At 36.5% G+C, this 22,867-nt stretch overlaps 1 non-coding gene across 1 annotated transcript; it reads right to left on the bottom strand.

Annotated features, from left to right (window-relative positions):
- Window positions 1-18,168: 18,168 nt before the first annotated feature.
- LOC122727167 lies at window positions 18,169-18,296 on the bottom strand. The gene has a single exon (XR_006353113.1). It is a non-coding gene; the product is annotated as a U6atac minor spliceosomal RNA (small nuclear RNA).
- Between the last annotated feature and the right edge of the window lie 4,571 nt (window positions 18,297-22,867).

The raw sequence follows: 22,867 nt of genomic DNA, 5'->3' as shown, positions 1-22,867 counted from the left end.
GTGTGTGTGTCCTTTCTTTGGATCTCTTCTTTCACCACTGTAGCTAAAATACACCTTTTATTTGATTTTGTAGGCTTTTTCCTTTCTAACTTCCCATCATCTTGAGCTTTATTGTTCCTAACTATTCAGACAGGACTGTTCCACACTTCTGTTTTGATCCTCTGTTATTTTGTTCTTGTTTTCATCTTCTGTACCTTTCTTTTTAAAATCCAGGTTAATTGATTGTATTTCCTGTATGTTCACATTCATCTCTTTGACATTTTCCCCCTTTCTACCTCAATTTTTTTTTTCTTTTTTGGTCTTCAGAATTTCGTTTTTAGGACTTCCCATCCCTCCAGGGCTTACTATCACTGACTGTAAAATTTTAAACTATTAAAATATACTTGTCCTTCTCTCTTGCCTTTAAAGTAAGCATTGGGTACAACTCGACCATGACCAGGTATCTTATTCTCCCTTGTTATCAATTCCAGATTTAAATGTTCACTTCTCTCTGATATTACCATCATAAACCACCAGCAAACCAGCTCTTACTTTTAAGTGAAAAGCAAATCCAGGAGAGAAATTTGCCTTGTTGGTTTCTTCGCCTTTTGAGAGATGAATATATCATTAAAGGCTAGATAAGAGAAAGATTAGCTGTTTTGCTTCAGGCAAAAAGAAAACTCTAGCAACCATTATACTGAAATATCCCATCAGTTAGATATTCCATTGTCTTAATTAGATAGTCTCCCCATCACTTAGCACAGTGCCTGGCAGATAGTAGGCATTTAATGAATGTTTATTGATTAACTATTTCCCACCAAATGTTCCAAGATACTGAATCTCATGTGTGTCTCTTCTTGTTCTTGCCATGCTCTTTCCAGCAATCTTAATTTTTGTCCTTCAGTACACATATTTACATTTTAAAAATGTCAGATCTCCTTTTACATTTTATTAATATATATTTATATAAAATATGTAAAGAATTAATTGTTATTTCAGGTTTTTATGCCTCAGCACACACTGGCCTGGGGCTCCACAAACCCCACAGTGCTCCACCCACTGGTTGTAGCCATTGCCATGTTTCTGGCCCCTCACGTCATCACCACTCGCCGACGCCTACATGGGCCTGGCAAAATTATAGTGATTGGAAGCCTAGTGAGGGCAGTCATGTGACTGTCAGAGTGGCCATCCCATTGGCTGGGGCTGTGTGGGGTTTTTCTGGGATTGGGGGAGGAGAATTGGGTCCCCAATGGGACCCATAGTGTATTAAAAATACACTATGAATTCACAGCCAAAAAAATGAGCAGCAAAAGAAGGCCAGACTATGAAAACATTCACCCAGGGTTTGGGTGCAAAAAGACCTCAGGGTCATGTATAGGGCATGAAAGCTATTACTTTCATTTCACTACGGGTGGCTTTTATATAGACCATTTTGGTTTAGGTGGGATAGGAAGTAAAGAAAGGAGAGAAGTGTATTCTCCAACATGTCTGTCTTGTATCCATGCAGCACAATTGATACCTTACAAGAACACCCACACAGGGAGGTACAATGAGGAACAGGTGTGGGAATCGTCTTCCTTCACCCTGGAATTTGGCAAGGCCATGTGGCAGACTAGGATAGCAGTGATCAAACCTAAGAGAGGGAGCAGAGACAATTGTGGTGGCTGGGGACCTAGTGGTTCAGAAGTGTTATGGGACCCTTAACAGCTAGGAAAATATATATTGTATGTTCTCCATTCCCTCAGCTCCCCTACCCCTTCTTGCTATGGTAACTACTTTCTCCTCGCTCCCTCACTTCTCCCGACTCCTCACAGGTTTCTTAGACAGCTGATACTGGAAATTTTGAAGCTATTCTAGAATTGTTTTTGAGTTCACCTCTTCTGATGGGAGCTGGGTGGCCAGAAGGAATGACTTTTACATCAGAAGTGTGTTCCTTGCTCAGGGTTTGCTGGGACCCAGAATACCACTCCCTGTCATAAGGAAGAAGAGACTGGTATTCTGGGTTCATTACTTGAATACCAGGAAGAGCTTTACCCTACACTCATCAATATCCGTCTCTGAACCATTGCAACCTCAACCCTAAACCACTGTATCTCTAGGCAACATAAAGCTTCATATTCTAACTCATCGATAATATTGATGTCCTGCTGTTAAAATTTCACATAGATCTACAATGGCTACTTACCTCTTGGACCTTTCCGGGTCTTTGTACATTCAACTTTCATTCTTGATTAAAATAAAAATGTTCTTTAAGAAAAAATAAAGTTTTCATCCTGGTTTATCTTATACTATCCAAATACTTCATCTCTAAGGATTAAATGTAGATGTTCCATCCATAATATCTTTCTTAATCAGTGGCTTAGTTCTGGAAACTAGGAGTTCAGAAAAGTACAGCATCAAGGTGACACAGTGGAAAGAATCCTGACTCTGGAGGACTTGTGTTTAAATCAGATTTCTGACACTCCCTATGAAACCTTTCCATGAGTCACTTAACATTTGCAAGGATTATAGAGTAGATGGTCTCTGAGGTCCCTATTTCATCCAAATCAATGATTTAGAAAAGTAAAGAAGGAAAGGACTAATAGAAAGCCTAGGGATGCTAGAAAATATCTCCATCTATGTCTTAGATAAATTAAAACATTTAGAAATTTAAACATAAAGTCAACAGTCTTTTAACCCTATAAGAAATGAAAAATAACTAAATGTGTCATTCCTTATTCTTACTGAATCCATATTGACTGCCCTAAGTTACTATTACAGTATCATAATTCATGCTGTTTTCAGGTATACTTTTTAGTAGCAGAATTCAAAAGTTCCAAGATGTTGAACTTTCCCATGAACCTGCTTCTATGGACCTTGAGCAGTGGAGTAGCTGATGGTCTATTTTTTCTTTTTTTAATGTTCTCTAGGCAACTTGTGGAGAAACAGGGACTTTGAGTAGGTAAGAAAACTAAAATGAATGTGAAGAATGTTTTTCTTGGGAATTCACAGAACATTCTTTGTAGAGAGGTGTTGAAGAAATTCAGATTCCCACCACCAAAACAAATTGATATCCTCTTTCTTTGGCTGCCATTCACAGGGGTTCTCTCTTCAGAGGGTAACTAGAAATGTAGTTCTCATTCTCCCTCTCTCTCTCTCTTTTTTTCTCTCTCTCTCTCTCTCTTTTTCTCCACAATCTTTGTGAATCAGATAAAGAAGCTATAGTAGATAAGAATTAAATTACAAGCATAATTTCAGAATTGATTAAACCAAGTATGATAAATAGACAATTAATTGTTAAATCAAGGTAAATATTATGCAATACCATTATTTAAAATAATCCGAGGAAATCAGAACTAATTTTAATAGATTATCTACTTTTTATTGGTAAAAACAAAACATAATTCTTATTGATATATGAAACTGAACAACGATTATTACTGGACATAGAATGCATTCTCAAATGCCTGCTTCTCTCTTAAGGAAATTATATGATTTTTCACTTTCATTTTCTTCCCTCTCCCCCCCACCTATCCATGCAGTATGGACTGATTTTAGGAAATTACAAATTTCTTTTAATGATTCCAAGCTTCTTTATAAAACAAAAGCACGTATTTTTATTAGCAATATCATCTGGCCTATGGCTACAAATCATGAAATATTACTGTCTCTGAAGAATTGAAGATGAAGGTCATCCAAGAGGCAATGGATAGGTGCATAATTCATAGGATACAATAAACATGAAGCTGGAGGAAGAAACAAAACTAAAAATGTTATCAAAGTCATCCACGAGAGAAAAAGAGGGTGAGCCCAATGTGGTAAGAGATGGGGTAATTGTTGGAGAGCCATCATACTTCATTCAGGATCGTTTCAATGACAAGAGAAAGTAAAGAGGGCCTTCAATGCATTGAGCAGACCACTTCGCTGGTGACCTTAAGAGAGAACATGAACAAGTCTTAAAAGGTGGAAAATGGCTTAAAAGATGGATTCAATACTGAAGAAAATCATCACATAATTGAGATTTTAGAGCCGCTGGCATATTAGAATATTTAGATGGAAATTTCTAGTGATGTGGCCCATCTTACACAAAGGGAAACTTTAATGTAAAAATTGTCAAAGGCCCCAGTTGTTCCTATTGATAAACTATAATAACGTATATGGTTCCACTAGAATTTTTGTCAGATGACTAAGATTTTGATTGCCTTGGATATTTCAGAATATTTCCTAAAGAGCACATTGGTAATTATCACAATATTTAACATAGGTATAATTAATTTGTACTTTGAAAATGTGTCAAGCCATCTTTATAACAATCTTGTGGGATATTTGGCGCTCACCACGCATGACCTACCTCTTTGCCAATAATAACTGTATAGTTGCTAGGTATAAGAACCTATATCAGTCAGTCACTCAATAAACATTTAAGTGACTACTATGTACTTAGCACAACACTAAGTTCTGAGAATACAAAAAAAGGCAAAAGATACTACTGTAACGATTGGAATGACGCCACCTGCTGGAGACTTACTGTAGAAAAGCTCCGCCATGAAGTGAAGGTCTTTGAGGACAAGACCAGGAGTCTTTTCTTTGGTGTCAGAAAGTGACGTTTGCTTATGGGAGGAAGAAGGGGGAGCCTGCTGCTCTGACTCGTGCTCTTTCCTGGGGGCTCTGGCGGAGAGGGGAGCTAGAAATGCGCTCTCCCTTTAATAGATGAATGTAGGCCTTTCTCTCTCTCTTTACCAAATTCTTATTCTCCTTAAATAAATGCTTAAAAGCCTAACTCTTGCTAAAGCTTATAATTTTTTGGTGACCACTCATTAGATATTTTAGACAGGCTAGCTAGAATTTTAGCCTTTAATGCTACTTACTCTCAAGGATCTTACAATCTAATGGGGGACACAACATGCAAGTAATTGTGTATAAACACACACTATAAATGATAACTTTGAAATACTCTTTTTTTTTGTGGGGCAATGAGGATTAAATGACTTGCCCAGGGTCACACAGCTAGTAAGTGTCAAGTATTTGAGCTCGGTTTTGAACTCAGTTCCTCCTGAAACTAGGGCCTGTGCTTTATACACTGAGCCACCCAGCTGCCCCCTAAATTTGAAATACTCAACAGAGGAAAGTCATTAGAATTAAATTAGATTGGGACACTGTCAATCACCCATTTCTCTTTCATACTCTTTCTGTGGGTATTCATGATTCTACTTTCTATCTGACTGCTCCTCATTTTCTTCTGTTGAACTTTCATCCACTAATAATGCCCACTAACTGTAGGTATGACTTCTGTCTCAGATTCTCTTTTCTTCTCTCTCTATTTCACCAGATGATCTCATTAGCTCCAACAGAATGAATTATCATCTCTATCCTAATCATTCTTACATCTACTTAACTATCCCTAACCTTCCTACTGACCTCCAGTCTCAGATCTCCAAGTATCTATTGGACATCTCAAACCAGATTCCAGTAGACATCTTAAACTCAGTATGCCTAAACCTAAATTCATTGCTTCCCCTCTGACTTTCAGCTCTTCCTAACTTCCCTGTTACTGCTGAAGGCATAATCATCCTACCAGTCACACGAGCTCAAAGACCAGGTGTTGTCTTCAACTCCTCACCCTCTCAACTCTCCTCCCCACCCATATCTAATCTGTTGCCAAGGAAGGCCTTTTGATTTTGCCTTCATAACATTTCCCAAATATGTTCCCTTCTCTTCTCTGATACTGACACCACACTGGTGCAGGCCATCATCACCTCTAGCCTAGACTATTGCGATAGCCTTGCTCATTGGCCTCAATACTACAAGTCTCTTCCCACTCCACATAAATACTGGTCTAACTCTGTCACTGCACTGTTCAATAAACTCCAGGATCAGATTCAAATCCTCTGTTTGACATTGAAAGCCTTTGATAGCATGCATCCCCCCCACCCATGTTTCAGTATTCTAACATCTTATATCTACTACCATCATCACTATCACATACTTTGCAATCCAGTGACATTAGACTCTACTGTTCCTTGAACAAAAAGATCCAGGAATTTCCACTGGCTGTCCCTCAGGTCTGTAATTCCCTTCTTCCTCATTTCTGCCTCTTGGCTTCAACATATTCCTTCAAATCCCTGCACATGCTTCAGTAAAACACACATTTTCATTTGCATTGTTACTACATTCACCAGTGAAGATGGCAACCACCGCAAGCCTTCTGTGGAATCATACATCCTATGATGGTGTTGTCCTACATTTATCACAGATCCTCTGTAACACATGAGCACAAAAGTCCTAAATCTGGCATTTATGGAGCCCAGAGATCCATAGGTAGATTTTGGGGTAGTACCCATAAACTTGGACTGGAAAAAATACATTTTAAACTTCATTAATCTCTCATTGCAATTTAACATTTCCTTTAATTATGATTTTTAAAAAAACATTATTCTGAGGAGTTCATAGGTTTTATCATACTGGTAAGGAGTTTATGACAGAAAAAAATAAGATTACAAGGCCTAGAAGCTTTCCTTTAACTATTGCAGTATTTCAAGTGCACTAACGTCCCCATCATCGATCTGTTGTCTCTTATTCTTATTACATATACTTCCTATTTCTTTTCACAGATATAAAAACATGTCCTTGATAATCCTATTTAGGCCACTTTTCACATGTGAGTCATAGCTGGTAATATACTGCTGTTTTCAGAGAAGCATCTGTGTGTTTCCACTGACACGTAGGTAACATACAATTTAAACTCTTTCCCAAATTGTCATGTTCTGTGATTCAGTCAAATAGCATTAAGTGACATAATATTAATGTTAAAGAAAGGGTTTTGCAGTGCAACTTGTGGGCATAATTAAAAATTCTGCACAACTTTGCATTTGTGATATAACAAATGCATCCAGACCCTCTTTTTCTTTGTTAAATCCAAACTCAGCTAGTTGTCTGATTGTAGTTCTTGTCTAAAAGATACAATGTTGATAAATTAATTGGCTTATTGAATTTTCAGGTCATTGCAGGCAGAGAATGAGTCCTATTTATCTCTGTCTGTCTGCCAGTGCTTGTCAAGATACTTTTCTATGAATGAGTGAAAAATGAAGAAGGTATTTATTAGGTGTTTATTCTGTATCAGAAAATGTAATTCTCCTCCCTTCAAGTAGGGGAATTCTAATAGAGGTAGGTAGTATGTGAAGTATGTGTGTGTGTGTTTGTGTATACATATATGTGTGTTTCTATATGTGTAGATATATACATGTGTATTTGCATATATGTATTATACAGTATATGTATGTATGTATGTATACATGTATGTGTATAAAATATATGATGTCCAGGGAAGAGTGTATTGCTCAGAGAAGTTAGAGGAGTAGTGAGTAAAGTCATAGAGGAATTAATTAACATGTCTTTCAAGGAATGGAAGTATTGACTTGATTATTGTTCCAAAAGTTAAGGGTGAAAAGGAATAAGGGCAAGCTTGCAGAAGCTTATTATGAAGATAACCAAGGAATAAGCAATACCAGGGCATGGGTTGGGCAAGAAATTGTGAAGATTCACCAATAAGAAGGCAAGGGAACTGGCAAAGTTTGGTAGAATAAGGAGTGTCCGAAACAGAAGATCATAACATGGAGATTTCTGAGGGAACAACAGGCACAGGCGTCTGGGCACAATTAGAAATGGTGAAAGTTAGGGGGCAGCTAGGTGGTGCAGTGGATAGAGCACCAGCCCTGGAGTCAGGAGTACCTGAGTTCAAATCCAGCCTCAGACACTTAACACTTACTAGCTGTGTGACCCTGGGCAAGTCACTTAACCCCAATTGCCTTACTAAAAACAAAACAAAACAAAACAAAACAAAGCAAAACAAAACAAAACAAAACAAAACAAAACAAAAAAATGGTGAAAGTGCATCAATTAATTTGAAGTCACCAGGATAGAAGATAAGGAATGGAGCATAGCACAAAGATGATTAGTGAACTGCATGAACAGTTTCCAAAATTTCCACTTTTTAAGTTTCATAGAACTGAATTATTAAGGCTATTCCTAGGGCAAGTTGAGTTTTGTTCCATCACAGGCCCAGCTCACAATTTCTGAAACAAAAGAAGGTTGTTTGGTAGTATAACTGACCAGCAATTAAATGTGTGCTATGAATCATCCATCCTATTTCAGTCTCCCCAAAGAGTAATGCTTTCAAAGTGAAGCAAAGAAGCCATAAAGTTCCTTCTTGGAGTCTAACTTAATCGCAAGGCATACCTTTTAACATCTTCCAGATATATTATTGTATTTTGCATTTGCCTTGCATTTCATAGACCATAATGTATTGAAGACTTCTTTCTGTATTTTTCTTTATTTCATGCCTAAGTAATATTATATGTGTTAAGTTAGTTAGGCTGGTTTTCAGAAAACAGATACAGTATCTTGCTGGCACCATACTCAAAACCTTTTGGTAGATGTTACCACAGTTCATGTTCTGCTGGCATGATGTTAGATGGTACAACACCTCTGTGATGTGATACAGCATTGGAGTAAGTCTTCAAGGACACATTATAGAAAGTGTATCATGAAAAGCGATGTAAAGATAATCATTAAGGAAATATGTGATCAAAAAAGAAGATGGGCTGGTGATATAATGAGAGAGAAATAAAGGACAACACACATCCTTTATTAGAATGGTATTATTGCAATATCAAATGAAGCAGAGGTGGGCTACTAGCATATTGGGTGACTGCCAGTGAGGTGCTAAAAGGAGGACATATAGAAAGCTGCAAAATCATAGGCAGATATGAGTGAGTTATGATCTTCACAAATCCATTGGGGTATAAATTGACCAAAATGTGTTTACATAATCATCTTAAAATTTTTAATTCTTAAGGGAAAACTTAAGAAATAATTTCATAAAATCACAAAAGAGTCTCCAAGAATACATGACAAAGTACTTAAATAATGTTTCCTATTTATGAAACTACATTGGAAAAAGCACAAACACATTTCTCTTAATCCCAAAACAAATAAAATGCATCTTGAAAATACATTGTTTTGACAGACAGATTATAAATAAACAAAATAATGTTTATCTCCTAGTTTAAAAAATCATGAAGATACTGGAGTCTAACCTCAAAAAATGAAATTTGAAATGTATTCCAGTGATACCATAATCAAAAAGAAAATTTACTCCAATTAAGAATGGCAATTTATACTCATAATGTCCATAATGTTTTCAAATATATTGGTCTAACTAAAATAACACATTATCTAAAAATATGACAAGAGAAACACCTAAATATTAAAAATATTAAATTTATTAGTCATAATAATGTGAACTCAACAGTTGCTTTTGAAAAGCTGATTCTAATTAATTTCTAAAACAAATTTAGCAAGACAAACACACTACAAAGGCATAGTGCCCCAAATCCCAGTGATGACCAAAAGTAAAGGTAGTGCATTGTGTTAGAAAAGGAAGTGATCATATTAAAAATAATATTTTGAAATTTGAAAAAAAATGAAACTTTTCTTTTTTGTGTTTTTACTTTTATTACAAACTGATAGATTTTCAAAATATCAATTAGAAAATATTCTACATCAAAAGTGGGCCACTCAATGCCTCTCATTGACAATCTGAGATGTAATATGAGTTGCCTTTGAAGAATAGAACAGATTTGCCAAAGAAATTGATCTATCACTGCTTATCATGTACCAACGCCATGAGAAAAGCACTCAGGTTTCCAAAATATTTTTGTCAATGCAACAATTCATTTTTAATATTATCAATATATTTTTAATCACTTATCTTTCCCCATGTCTTCTAGTTCTTCATTTAAATTTTTCAGGGTAATTTGCAGTATACCTTTGGTTCAGTTATGGACAATTTTGTTTTCAAAGTGAATAACAGCAGAAATAATTGTAAGATGAATTTAAATCAATTTAGAGAATATGGAAGTTTCTATTTGACCTCTTTTGTGACAGGTGCTAAAAAGTGTTTGTTTAAGTTTATTATAATGTCCCAACCTAAGAAGATTTACAGAGGAAATCAGTGCTTGTACAGAGCCAAGGGGAACTAGAAGCATTCTTCATGTCCTGTGATCTGAAGAGGATAAAAAACATGGTAGACTATCATCTGACCACAGCCAAGATCCCCAAATATCCAGAATATACTCTTTGAACCAGCTGGGCAGTCTGTCCTTCTTTTTTTTTTTTTTAAATTAATTTTTTTTTGTGGGGCAATTGGGGTTAAGTGACTTGCCCAGGGTCACACAGCTAGTAAGTGTTAAGTGTCTGTGGCCGGATTTGAACTCAGGTCCTCCTGAATCCAGGGCCGGTGCTCTATCCACTGCACCACCTAGCTGCCCCTCAGTCTGTCCTTCTAACAGAATGAGTAATATGTGTCCTGACAGACTATGTGGTGGTCAGGTTGTATACTTTAGATATCATCTACTCCAAGTGTTTTATTTCACAGACGAGGAAATTCATTCCCAAAGAGAATAAATTACTAGCTCAAAAAGTGCAGCTAGTAAACAGTGGGCCCATGCCTAGAACCCATATCTTGACTTTCAATTCAGTGTTCTTTCTATATAACTGAAATGCTACTCTATCATGCCTTCAATTTGACTATTTTCCTATAACTTGACCCCTCCATAAAACTTTTCCCAATTTTTTGTCATCTTTTCAATTTTACTAACTCCTCTTTAAAAAAATATGCACCAATTACCTCAATTCATTGTGTACCTACTATTCTATTATCTAAATGACTTCTGATTTGATTCCCTTCCTATGTTCTTATTCATTAACACACAGAGAAGGAAAGTGGAGAAGAATTGGTTACCAATCAAGAAATATCTACAAGGAGAAACAGAGGAATTAAAAAAAACAAACAAACCTGAGGAGTAAGGAGCACACAAAGAATAATTCCCAACATTGACTAATGTCATGAAAACTGAGGCAAAGAGGCATAAAGTTACTGCCCAAGATGTTCATTAATGATTAAAATTCATTTAGGACTATGGTTATCTAGTAGTCAATTTGTAAAGGAAAAGATGCCCAAAAAAATTACAAAAATTTTTCTATGCCTGGATTTTTGCAGTAGCTCTCTGGTTGATTTCTCTGACTCAAATCTCTGCCCACTTATAGTCCATCCATTCTCCAGTCATTTGCCAAAGGGATCTTGTTAAATGCTGGTCTAACCATGCCACTCTTCTATTCAATAAAATCTAGTGCCTCCCTTTTGCCATCAGGATCAAATTAAAATCCTCTATTTAGTATTTAAATCCATTCACAACCTGTTCCCTTGCTACATTTCCTAATCTTAGATTTTGCTCCCTTCTGTGTACCCTTTGAGCCAGAAGCCCAACTACTCTGGTTTTCCTGCCATTCCCAACATATAACACTCAATCTTTGATCTTTTAACTGTAACAATTGGAATGATGCCACCTGCTGGAGAGCTACTGTAGGAAAGTTCTACCATGAGGAGAAGGTGTCTGAGGGCAAGACATGTGATCAGTTCCTTGGTGTCAGGAAGTGATGTTTGCTCATGGGTACTGCCTATCGAAGCTACCAGCCAATCAACTTGAGGAACCTCCCATTTCTGGGAGGAGGACATGAAGTAGGAAGCAGATGCTTCAGATTTTAGATAGCATAGCTAGAATTTTAGCCCCTTACATAACTAATTCAAAATATTTGCACATTCCCTATATCTGAAATACTTTCACTCCTTACCTCCACCTTCTGCTTTCCTTGGCTTCTTAAAAGACAGCTTATGTCCCACTTTTTGCCAAAGGACTTTCATGCCTCCTCCAACTCCCTCCCTTCACAGTGCCAGTGTCTATTCTCATTCATTCTCTCAATCTCTCTCTCTCTCTCTCTCTCTCTCTCTCTCTCTCTCTCTCTCTCTCTCTCTCTCTCTCTCCCTCCCTCCCTTCCTCCCTCCCTCCCTCCACTCCTTCTTAACTTAGCCCCCATTTATACTGTATATATCTTGTATCTGCGTAGGTTTTGGCATATGTCCTGCCCCATTAAAATGTGAACACCTTAAGGCCAAAGGAAGTGGGGGGGAGGGGTTCCACCTAATCTCCAGTACTTAGTATGGTGCCTAGTACATAGTAGGTGCTTAATAAATGCTCGTTATTTTTGCTCATTGAGATGATGAAAGAAAAGATGAAAAATTTTAGCTTTCTCTTCTGGACCTTAGCCTTCCTAATCAACTAAGTGCTAGAAATGATATACTTGTTTTCTTTTGAAGAAGCCTCCCTTTAGTATGCCCTCATCACCAGCTACAGAAGTGAAGGACTTCCTTTACCCAGACACCCTCCTGCTTTTTGTTTAATTCTAGGGGTTAGAATGGATTGGTGGTTAGTTATATGTCTATATTGGAGTATGTATGGCAGAATATGGACCAATGAAACATAGAAACCATTGAAGCACATAGGAAACAGGTTATTTGTTCAATAACTCACCCCTCCTCCTAACATCCTTATTTTCTTCTAGTCAGCTAGGTTCATAAAATAGGAATCATCCTCAATTTATCAATCTCAATTATCCCCTATTAAGATTTAGTTCACAAGTATTGGTAATTCTACCTCTACACCTTCTCTCATATCCATCCCCTTCTCTCTATTCTCTTAACCTCAATCCTTATTCAGACTATCATCACCTCTTATCTTCTAATTAGTCATCCAGTCCCTCCGCTCATGAATCCATCCTCCTCAAAATTGCCAAACTGAAACTAAAAAGTGGGTCTGTCCAGATCATTCCCACACTAAAGACGCTCCAAAGGCTCCATATTTATTTTAGGACAAATTATAATGTCCTCTTTTAGATATTTCACTTAAAGTCTGCCTCGAGCCTATCTTTCTATGTTGATTACTGTCACCCACTTTAAATTCTAGCCAAATTGATGTGGTTTGTTGTTCCCTTTATATAACATTCCATTTTCCATCTCCATACTTTTCCACAACCTGTCTCTATGTCCTACAGTACTTTCCCCCCTCAATTCTACATCTTAAATTGCATTAAGTAAGGCATAGCTTTCAGGATTAAGAAGATGATAGTGTCCCTTTGTCCTCTAAACTTCTTGTTGTTTCTTTTCAATCATTTCAGTCATGTTGGACTCTTTGTGACACCATTTGGGTTCTTCTTGGCAAATATTCTAAAGTTATTTACCATTTTCTTCTCCAGCTCATTTTACAGATGAAGAAATTGAGGCAAACAGGATTAAGTGACTTGTCTAGGGTCACACAGCTATTAGGTGTCTGAGTCTGGATATGAACTCAGGAAGACGAGTATTCCTAACTCCAGGCCTGGCACTCTATAGGCTGTACCACTTAGCTGCCCAGTGTTCTAATCTACCCCCACCTCATCTAGAGTATTGTGTTGCTTTCTGATTACTAAATTTATGATAAATAAAAGAATGCTTTATGCTCCCAGGAAGGACATCATTATGTCATACAACTGGCACAAAAAAGCATGTGTATGTGTATGTGTATATGCGTGTATATATGTATGAATATAAATATAGATACTATATTTACTTATCTATAAAGCTGTTATACTCCATAGTACTCTGGAAGTTATTTGAGGACAGGGCCTGCAGCTTTTTTATCTTTGTATTCTTAGTCTGGCAAATACTAGTGACTAATAAGCTTTTATTTATTGTTTGCTTGGTTATTCTGAGTGACTCTAATGGGAAGAGTAGAATATTGGAAGTTTATTTCTGATTGAGAGTCATAAAGGTGATCCAATAAATCTCCAAGGACATAGTCCCAGCCTTCAGCCTTTACTAAGTCTTGCTATCCATCTTAATTTTCCCTCTGTTGAAAAATCTTGACAAAGATAAAACCCACCTGTGTGGGTGTCTGGTATTTTCCATAGAAATCAAGCTTCAGATGATCAGATTTTTTTTTTCTCATAGCTCATCAGAATGCAGGACTCCCACTGACTTACTACTCAGACCAACTTGGCAGTCAGAACGATGTTGTAAAAAGACACCCAGAGGACAAATGGAGTCATCTCAGGGTACCATCTATTTCAGACATTTATTGTCAATATGAACTTGGAATTTGATCTGTTTGAAGGAAGCTGGTTGTGGCTTGTCTGACATGTTTTTAGGAACTGAAATTCATGCTTCTCTCTATTTATGGTCCTATCAATATTCAGTAGGAAACAAGTTTGGTTGTGGTTGCTGTGAAACACCTTCTGATTCACACAGTAAACAATATACTACATTTATATAGCACATTTCCTTTTCAAAAGACTTTCCAAGCACTGGTTGATTAATGATAGCTGCTAGAGAACAGGACTCATGGGAGGTAGTAAATGCTTGCTGAGATATCCTGCCAAAGACCATCTGTCCCTCAAGTGCATGAGATAGAGATGTTTTGGAGGATTTGTATTCATATTGTTCTGGCATCACCTTTATTCACAGAACTTTGGAAAGATCACATTAGGGACTTAATCTCACCAAGTATTTGAGTGTCTATTATGTTGAAAGTTTTGTTCCACATATGAAAGGTAGAGGAAAAAAAATGCTTCTTGGAATGTTATAGCTCTTAGATGGAATCCCCAGGTAAAATCCATTCTTTTTGCTTTGAGGTATCTCAAATTATGACATATAGTCTTTGAGTAGTGATACTGAGAAAATATAAATGCTGTCATTCATCCTGAAATTAATATATACTTTGAGACTATTTTAAAACAAGAACATAATACAAAAAGTTTAAACGTTTGGAGTTAGGCATTATATGTACTGTGAATTAAATCCTAGCTACAGAAAGCACTTGAATAGTAATCAATTTTAAGCTTTATCTAAATCTGTCAGTCACACATATCAGGCAGATACCTAGACCAATTGCAGATTTTAATGGCTAAAATGATAAGGCCAATCCATATCTTTGTTAATTTCATGGCATTTCAAGGAAATTTTTATATTCTGGCCTTTTGCCCTGATAAAAGGAAAAAAAACTCAGGAGAGAGAATTTTTTTAAAATGGTTTATTTTTTAAAAGTCACCAAGGGAGAAATAAGTTGGGAGAATCAACAAAGGGATTATCTTCTTAATTCTGAAAGTTATGCCTTCCTTAATGCAACCCAAGATTGTATTATCTTCTTTGGCTTTCACATCACACTAATTCATATTGAGCTTGAGGTTCATTTAAAACCCCAAATCTTTTTCAGATAAACAGCGGTCAAACCATACCTCCTACATCTTTTACTTATAAAGTTAATTTTTACAGAAGTGTAGATCTTTACATTTAACATTATAAAATCTTATTTTTTAGCTTCCTTCCAATACTGTAACTTGTCTTTTTCTTTTGTTTATCCTGACTTTGACATTTACTTTTTTAGGTATCCCTCCAAACTCTTTGTCATCTGAAAATTTAATAAGGGTGTCACTTATGCTTTTTATCCAAATCACAGATAAAAATGTTAGAAAGCACAGGGGCAGGCTTTCACCTCAGTGTCCCCCCAGTAAAGGGGATGATCCTGAATGGACTCCTCACCCCCACAAACCTCCAGATTGTCTCTCTGCACCCTTTACTCCCTAGTTATGTGCTACCACCAAGATGAAATTGAGGAAGGATACTAAAAATCTAGGTGAGTCAAAGAAAAAGATGCTTCCCCCAAAGGAAATAGAAGACAGTAAGGCTGAAAACATGTCAGAAGAAAAGACAGCAATGGGGAAGAGCAAGAAGTCTGTGGCTACACCAGGAAAGAAGGTATGATCAGTCAAAAACCTTTGTTAACAATCACACCTGCCAAGCAGTTATGACTCTTGGTAAGAAGGCAGCTGTGGCCTCTGCCAATAAATTGGATACCCCAACTAAAGCTGTCATCACATCAGACAAGAAGGGAGATGCTCCAGCTAAAACAGCAGCCATTCCAGCTAAAGCCGCAGTCTCCTGACCAAAGGAACAAAAAAATGGGAAGAAGGCCAAGAAAAAGGACAGTGAATCTGAAGAAGAGGACAATGAAAATGAGGGGAAAGACACATTTGCACCACCAAAACCCACAAAAATGGGAGCAGCTCCAGCCAAACATGACTCTAAGGATGAGGTGGGAGATGACAGTGAGGAGGATGAAGAATATGAGAATGACTCAGGAGCTATGGCCATCATGGCAGCCAAAGAGAAGGCTGATTCTGGGAAAGCTAGAAAAGCCAAAATATCAGAGGAGGGCCTTTTCTAGCCACTTCCCAAGGGAGGGGGTAGGGGAATGGATTTCCCTAACCTCTACCCAGAAAGACTCCCAAGCCATCATGAGTACATGGCATCCAAAGAATGTGTTCTGCTTATGCATACCTAATCCTGGATTTTGCCTGCCTTTTTAATGTTTATTATTTTCTGGTTTTGATAAAGGTTTCTCTGTAGGAAGATGGATATGTCCTGGCTTAGAGATGATTGTATAGGATTAAGAGGCCCAGAGATCCTGTTTACTATCAGGGCTTTGGTAAGAGCCCTTGAAACTGATCTAGCATTCTTGGGAAAATGATAACCAACAATAGTATCAGCTCAAACATATCCCATTTTACGAAAAGAAATGGACTGGAAGTTGTTTGGACAATGCAGAGACAAAGTGAAATGTAAAATTCCTAATTAGCAAGCCTACAAAGTGCTTTATGGGCTGATAATGTTTAAGTACAAACCTCTAGAGGGAGTTTAACAGTAGTTAATGAGTTTTTACTAAATCCTGTTTTGCTTGTTTTTATCAAATGTATGTTTATGCGTGTTCTGTGCTTAGTATTATGTGGCCCATACCTGATTCATATTGGACATTGAGTACCTTTTTGCTCCCAGCTTTGCAGAGACTTAGATTTTAAGGCTTAAGTAATTCCTTCTTCCTTTCCTTCTCTCTCCCTATGAGAAACTTAACAAGGAGATGAGAATGAGAAAGAATAAACCAGCCTGAGCTCTAATGAGAGAAATCACAGTCTACTCTTGGCCATGTGCCTGAGTCCAGAGCAAAGAGGTGCCTTTGAGAAGGAGAATGTATACAATGCCTTGTCAGCCTCTTGTCAGTGGTCCTTTTATATTAACTGTATAAATTAAAAACTTGAAAATGCTTAGGAAATATCAGTTATTATTCATAAAGTTTGAATTTGGTAAAAAAAAAGTTACTCTAATATCAAGGAGGAGAACAATGATAATACTATAAACATACATGATATATCCCACTTTAAAACTGACAGAGATTTTCTGATTGTTGAGTACTACCAAATACTTCCTCAGATCAATATTCTGAAGTCTTGTGATGCCAAGATGAAATGAAGTAGAAAGAATGGGTGGTTCAAAGCAGCCACAGGTCAGAGTAGAAATTTGTCAGCAGCAAACTAAGGGCATCTGACAAAGCACTGAGAAAATGGAGAAAGAAAGACTCTTCATCTGGACATAACTCCTAGAACTGTGTCAAAGCAGATAATTCTTAACTTAAAAGACTGAATTAAAAGAAGAAGATCCCAGTGGGAAGGGGATAGGGAGGATCAGATTTCCCTCAATCCTTACTTAACAATCTCAGGTCAAATATTCACAGCCCATTAAAGCTACCTATGACAGGCTCCTTAAAGGTAGGGGCTGTCTTTATATCTGCCTCACACAGTGCCTGGCACAAAAAAATGCTTCGTGAATGTTTTTGAATGAACAAAAAATGATAATAGTAACTAGTGGCTAGAACACCAGTGAGTAAAAATGATATAGAAGTTTCACCTTTCAAACTGTAGTCTTGCAGAAGGCCTGAAAATAACAATGTAATTGGGAGATTTTATTCAGGGAAATAACAAAGGCAGAACAAGTAGAACTTTGTTCCAGTGTGGCAAATTTAGTGGTCAGGCTCTGAATTTACATAAATCCTTGCTGTATCACAGAGAAAATAGAGCCTAATACCTATTTAGCAAAACTATTCAATTAAAACAGGAAGCTAACAGACAATAACCCAAACTGACTTTCTCCCTGATCTCTCCCTGTTCTTCTTCAACCTATACCAGGAAGCAAACTCTACAGAAGTGTCCTGGGGTTTTTCTATCTTCCCCACCCTGCATCCACTACCAACAATGTCACCACTAATTGAAGGTGCACTTCATGCTAATGAAGTGAGCAAGTGGAATGTGGTCTTGTCTTGGTACTTGCCTAAGGAAAAAAAAATCCTAGCGTATACTTGTTTGTATGTATATATATGGAGAGAGAGAGAGAGATACACACACACATATATATATATATGTATATATAATATAGACATAATACATACCTATTTACAATTATCATTAGATGTCACAGAGTAGGCAGCAATGCCTTAACCATATATGTGTTGTAACGGCCTCTAGGACCTCTTCCTTCCTTATCAAAGGGAGTGCTAACCTTCTCTCCTTTCATACAACATCATATCTACAATTATACATACATATATTCCAAATAATATTTGTTATGATGATAGAATCATAAAATGCAAATAAGTAACAATTCACAAATAATGTGTCTGATGTTCCTATCTTAACATTTTTATACAAATATTCTGAAATACATACCTAAGGTTATTTGAATTTGGGAAGATTATATACTTTTCAGTTCACCCCCCAAAATGGAACTGGCTCCATCAAGAATTAAGCATTGGTTTTTAAAGCTCTATGAGATTAGTTTCAGCCATGTTCATGTGTGATGACAGCAAAGGACAAACATTTCTTGCATACCTGCTAAATCTTAAATAATTTTAATTTAAATCATTCTAACAAATCTTTCCTAAGCTAGTGAAAAGGCATAGAAAAACATATATCTATTATAATCAGCTGCTGTACCTAAGGGGCTAGGGTGTTACACCCTCTGTACTAGTTCATGTAAAGGATAGGCTCTGAACCCAATAACTTTCAAACTAAAAAAAAAAACATCCTCCAAAGCAAGAAATGTCCATCACAGGATCACTGCTCAATCACCTATGGTCAGATGCAGAAATGGAAAGTAGATAAAGCAATCAAGGATCTGATTTCCAGACTTAGGTTTAACCAAGCAGACATGTCCTTTACCTGTCATATTTTGGGGGAAGGAAGAAGGGTGGCCCCTGCCTCTACCAATTGTTCTGATACTCCCTGTAGATAGGAAGAAAAGAGAGGAAGAGAAGCTATGGCATGCATTTTTAAAGATTCACAAAGTTATTGTTCTAGGGGAAATGGTGGGGAGAGGGGGTATGATGCTTCACTGTCTCAAAGAATAAGCCATCCATAATTAAGTCACAAACATCCTGTAGTCCCCAGACATTTGTAGGAAAACTCTAGTGCACACTGCCTAGGATGGCCCTCATAACCAAGTATTTTCCCTAGGATGCACCCTCTAATTAGATCCCTGTATGATTTCCATAATATCTTGTTGCCTCTTTAATCCATGTCAGCTAATGAAATCATGAAGGACAAGATTTTAACTTTAAAATGTGCTATGAATTTTTGGAGAGTTGATTATTAAACATTTGCCAGTATACCCCTGCATATAACAAACATTTTTAGGCTCCTAATCAGAAGAAAGCACTGTGCTATGTGCTAGGGGTTCAACATAGGTTGAATAAGACATTTCCACTGCCCACATAGAGTTGTAGTCTTAGCAGGGGATAAGACCAAAATACACAGGAAGAGTAGGGATGTACAGGAAAGCATATCTGTGGCTGGAGGTGAGGGCTAGGTTGCCCTGAAATTTGGGATATAGATAATCTCTTACAAGCTTCATTCAGATATTCTTGAGCTTGTCACTGTCTCAACTGATATGTGGTAGCCCAGGCAAGATTTGAAAATCTATCTGCTACTACGATGTTATAGACTTCTCCTAAGGATTCCTTTGGAATCCCTCCAACTGTGACCATCTGGGTTCAATCAAAGTGGGAAAAGGATATCAGGTAATTAAAATTTGGTAGAGGCAGAAAATTATGACAGTCTGTAGGCAAGAAAAGGAAATGTACATAGAAGTTAAGAGCATTAATTTTATTTGTTTTTGTCTTTCTGTAAATGAAACAAAAGACAGACAGTAGATAGAAAGCCAAACTTGAGTCAGAAAGACTTGAATTCAAATGTTGTTTATGAAATATATTGGCTGGATGACCATACACCGAGTCATTTAACTTCCCAGTGCCCCATGTAATTTTCAAATAGTATAAATTTCAGAGTAATTTGCCAATCTATCTTTGTAGAAGGAATTTCCTTGCCAAAAATTCCCTACACCAATGTAACCACAGATTATTATCATAAAGATTTTATCGATGCAAGAAAATATGCAGCAATAAAAGCTTTACTTTTTGTTGGATAATAATACCATCAGTGATCTTGTGATAAAATCCTATTTCCAGCAAAATTTCTTCTGTTTATTTAGTCAAATTCAAGGATTTTTCTTGAATTAATTTTCTTAAGTACTATTTTCACTTCCTCATCTAGCATTTGAGGTACTAAAGGAAAAGCATCTAAGAATGTTGTTGTCACAGTCATTGATGATTAGGATATGTTAGTAGTGGAAAGCTAGGAAATTTTCTCCATTTCATTCTATTTGTTTTCATCCATAAATGTTCATTAATATGCTTGTATCACTATGACACCATTCCTCTTAGGGGTTCATTTTCCCCTCCACTGCTTTTCAATGTTTATGATATTATACTATTGGTAATTCCATAGTCTTCCCTAATGTTTTGTGAAGGAGCTTGTCCTCTGAAATAATTCTGCTTTTGGCTGTCATGTCTCTCCTTTAGGCAAAAAGATTATTTATAGAAATAGTTTTCTATGCTCTTTTGGCCTCTTCATTATAGCAATTCTTTTTTTATGTTAAATTTCTCCAATATATTCTAATAGGTTCAACATCTATTTTTATCAATTTCAATCTTTTGAAGTTAATAACTTATTTAAATGTCACATTAAAGATGTTATGATTGGGTTAGAATGTTCATATAATTCTCTTTTCTTCTAATTTGGAATTAATTTTAACCTTTATTTTAATTAGTTATGTGTCTAAGTATACACATATAGTTGAGTACAAAATGGTTCCCAGCCTCTGTAACCTGTTATTTCTTATCTATTTGTATATGATCAAATTTGACTTTAGGAGGAAATACCATTTTATGCTTGTCATGTTTAGGTCTTACTGATTTTCATTTAAAATAAATCATTCATGATTTTAGGCATGAAATTTCTGATTAATTCCTAAGATTTTTGTCTTTTATTTCTAATTTGTGAACTCTGGTAATCGTGAACTTTACATGTGAATGTTATTGTTTGATTCTATAGATATTGTTTGTTTCATATTACTGTCTGATATTATATGTATTAATGATAGGATTCCAATGTGGAGTCATATAGCCTAAGTGGTCCAATTGCCCATATAAGCCTAAAGGCAAAACCAAAAGTTTGTATTTTTCCATTGTAAACTCTATGTTAGGCATAATAACTCTAGACCTGCCACAGGAGCATTTGGTCATTCACCTCATGCATACTTGAGATAGTTAATGCTTTATCTTCCTGCCAGTATATGGTGCCAATGAAAAAACTCTCCCTACCTGAGCTTCACGCAAGCCTATTATCAGTGTGTGACACTATGCACTTTTCAATCACATTGGGTCTGATTAGGAATGTCCCCTCCTACATTTGGCACCATTTACCTGATCTCAACCAAGCCCATTCTTAAGGTAAATAATCTTGCAATTGGAACCCCAACTTTGAAACAAGTTCCCTTCACAATACATATTTCTCACACTCAGGTTGAGGCAAGTTCCTTGTATATGGGGACAAGCCTCTGTCTCTTTATATTGCTTTGGTGAGCATGTGTATGCTTTTCTTTTGACTTCTTGTTGCATCACATAATAATAAAGCTTATAATTGTATCATTTTCCAAATTTCTAGCAGTTACCAAGCCATTATATTTTCTGTGAGGCCAAATAAAGCACTAGCTATATTTTCCAAATTCTTTTTCAGTCTTATTCTATGTAAGCCTTACCTTTAAAGTTATGGAGCATTAAAAAATATTTTTACTTGCCTTAGAGGACCTTGTCAAGTAATTTGTAAAAATTTTCTATTTCTTTATTTAGATATTGACACAAGATATGCAACATCTTCATGGGAACTTTTAATTTGTTTATGCTCATCATAAGCACTGAACAGTGAAATAAAAAAAATATCCCATTATTTCATTTATCTTCTTGCCTTTGGGATTATGATTACACTAATTTTACCACTTCCTTTTTTTGCCACCAGCCATATAGTCATATTGATTGAAAGAGAGTCATTGATTTCCTGAGAAGTGATTGGCTAGAGAAAGGTAGAATTGTACTCCAGTGTATGAGAAGGGAAATCTCTCAGCAATTGCCTGCATCGCCTTTTACTTTCCTCTTGTGTGAAATACAGAAACAGAGTGGGAAATAGTCTTTGTTTTTAGACAAATGGTGAATGGACAAAACAGAGCTGTCTTGGGAAAGGCTAAATTACTTCATCACTATCTATAAACTTAAAAGAGATAGTCCTCAGAGTGTCAGAGTAGATCCAAGAGAGAGTAGTTCTTTGGCTTAAGGAATTGCGTGTCTTTTAATGAGCATATTTCTCAGCAACTTGCCAATGGTAGCTGTGTGCTAAAAGAGCTTACCACTACTTAACTCATGAATAGCACAGAAGTGGCTCTGCCCAGCAGGAGAACGGTAAGGAACTGAAAGGCATCAGAGAGCAGAGAAGTAGTTTTACCCAGAAGGTGATGTGTGGTAAGACTGTTTTCTCAAAATTCTCATAGACCAATATCTTACATTCACTAAGGGAAGGTCAAAATGAATACATGACCTGGATATATAGAGAGATTTTATGAGAAAATTTGAAGAACATGGAATAGAGTACTTATCAGACCTATGAATAGGCAAACAATTTATGAATAAACAGGAGAGACAGCACAAAGTTATATGTAAAATTGATCATTTCAATTACATTAAATTTTAAAAGTTTGTACAAATCA

Source organism: Dromiciops gliroides, chromosome 4 (genome assembly GCF_019393635.1).
Source record: "Dromiciops gliroides isolate mDroGli1 chromosome 4, mDroGli1.pri, whole genome shotgun sequence".
Classification (NCBI taxonomy): domain Eukaryota; kingdom Metazoa; phylum Chordata; class Mammalia; order Microbiotheria; family Microbiotheriidae; genus Dromiciops; species Dromiciops gliroides.
Note: the sequence above shows the minus strand (reverse complement) of the source record. Positions and strands in the feature narration are given on the sequence as shown.